The following is a 2,500-nucleotide window of genomic DNA, read 5'->3' as shown; positions in this document are numbered from 1 at the left end:
GGGGTGAGGATTGCCGTTCGATTTGGGAACATCCAACGATGCAGACGTACGATCCGTGGGGTTTGGGTTCTGGCCAATCAAAACGCACGACTCAGATCGCATGCGTGGCAGAGGGGTGGGGGTGCATCGGCCACGGTTTACTGGACACACGGTGAGGGAGTCCTGGATTAGGGGGTGTCCGGATGGCCGGACTATACCTTCAGCCGGACTCCTGGACTATGAAGATACAAGATTGAAGACTTCATCCCGTGTCCAGATGGGACTTTCCTTGGCATGGAAGGCAAGCTTGGCGATGCGGATATTTAGATCTCCTACCATTGTAACCGACTTTGTGTAACCCTAACCCTCTCCGGTGTCTATATAAACCGGAGGGTTTTAGTCCGTAGGACAACACAACATACAACAATCATACCATAGGCTAGCTTCTAGGGTTTAGCCTCCTTGATCTCGTGGTAGATCTACTCTTGTACTACCCATATCATCAATATTAATCAAGCAGGACATAGGGTTTTACCTCCATCAAGAGGGCCCGAACCTGGGTAAAACTTCATGTCCCTTGTCTCCTGTTACCATCCGCCTTGACGCACAGTTCGGGACCCCCTACCCGAGATCCGCCGGTTTTGACACCGACATTGGTGCTTTCATTGAGAGTTCCTCTGTGTCGTCGCTTTTGGGCCCGATGGCTCCTTCAATCATCAGCAACGATGTAGTCCAGGGTGAGACTTTTCTCCCCGGACAGATCTTCGTCTTCGGCGGCTTCGCACTGCGGGCCAATTCGCTTGGCCACCTTGAGCAGATCGAAAGCTACGCCCCTGGCCATCAGGTCAGATTTGGAAGTTTAAACTACACAGCTGACATCCGCGGGGACTTGATCTTCGACGGATTCGAGCCACAGCCGAGCGCGCCGCACTGTCTCGATGGGCATGATCTAGCTCTGCCGCCGAACAGTCCCTGGAGGCCGCACACGCATCGGTTCCGACCCTTAATTCGGAGCCTACTACGCCGATCGAGGATGAGTGGTTGGACGCCGCCTCGGGGGCTGCGATCTCAAAGGCGATCGAGCCGAACACCAGCCCCGCACTCCGCAAGGCCCGTGACTGCGAGGGGCCGGATTCCACTCTGGAATCCGAGCCCTCCGCGCGCCTGCCGATCGAATCTGATTGGGCGCCGATCATGGAGTTCACCGCCGCGGACATCTTTTAGCACTCGCCCTTCGGCGGAATCCTGAAGTCACTAAAGTCTCTCTCTTTATCAGAAGAGCCTTGGCCGGACTACGGTCAGCAAGGTTGGGATACGGACAATGAAGAAATTCAAAGCCCACCCACCACCCACTTCGTAGCCACTGTCGATGACTTAACCGACATGCTCGATTTCGACTCCGAAGACATCGACGGTATGGACGACGATGCAGGAGACGACCAAGAACCAGCACCTATAGGGCACTAGAAGGCCACCTCGTCATACGACATATATATGGTGGACACTCCAAAAGACGGAGATGGCGATGGAACAGCGGGGGATGACGCCTCCAAGAAACAGCCCAAGCGCCGGCGTCAGCGGCGCCGCTCTAAATCCCGCCAAAGCAAAACGGTGATTCCGGCACGGGAGATAATAATACTCCGGACAGCGCCGAAGAACACTGCCTCCAGCAAGATTTAGCACAGGAGGATGGAGAAGCCAGCCCTCATGAGAGAGCGGCAGACAGAGAGGTTGAGGATGATAATTATATGCCTCCCTCCGAAGACAAGGCAAGCCTCGACGACGACGAATTCGTTGTGCCAGAGGATCCCGCCGAACAAGAGCGTTTTAAACGCAGGCTTATGGCCACGGCAAGCAGCCTCAAGAAAAAGCAGCAACAGCTTACAGCTGATCAAGATTTGCTAGCCGACAGATGGACTGAAGTCCTTGCTGCCGAAGAGTATGAACTCGAACGCCCCTCCAAGAGTTACCCAAAGCGCAGGCTGCTACCCCGATTAGAGGAGGAAGCACCTAAACCTACATCACCAGCGCATGACATGGCCGACCGGCCACCTCGTGGCCGTGACAGAGAGGCCTCTCGGCCCTCCACTCAAGTCGTGCCCCGGAGCCGCTCAAAACATACTAAGGCACGGGAAAATGCGCCAGACCTGCGAGAGATACTGGAGGACAAGGCAAGGCAAACAAGATCGATCTACGGATCGCGTGGATGCCCCACGGCACGTGACGGGGATCGTCACTCCGGATATAATAAATCCGGCTGGGCCGAACACAATAGACAAAGCTCGTTCGAGCTACGTCGTGATATAGCCCAATACAGAGGCGCCGCACACCCACTATGCTTCACAGATGAAGTAATGGATCATAAAATCCCTGAGGGGTTTCAAACCCGTGAACATCGAATCATATGATGGCACAACAGATCCTGCGGTATGGATCGAGGATTATCTCCTTCATATCCACATGGCCCGCGGCGATGATCTACACACCATCAAATACCTCCCGCTCAAACTTAAGGGACCGG

The sequence above is a fragment of the Triticum dicoccoides genome, chromosome 5B, assembly GCF_002162155.2.
Source record: "Triticum dicoccoides isolate Atlit2015 ecotype Zavitan chromosome 5B, WEW_v2.0, whole genome shotgun sequence".
In the NCBI taxonomy this organism is placed as follows: domain Eukaryota; kingdom Viridiplantae; phylum Streptophyta; class Magnoliopsida; order Poales; family Poaceae; genus Triticum; species Triticum dicoccoides.
Note: the sequence above shows the minus strand (reverse complement) of the source record.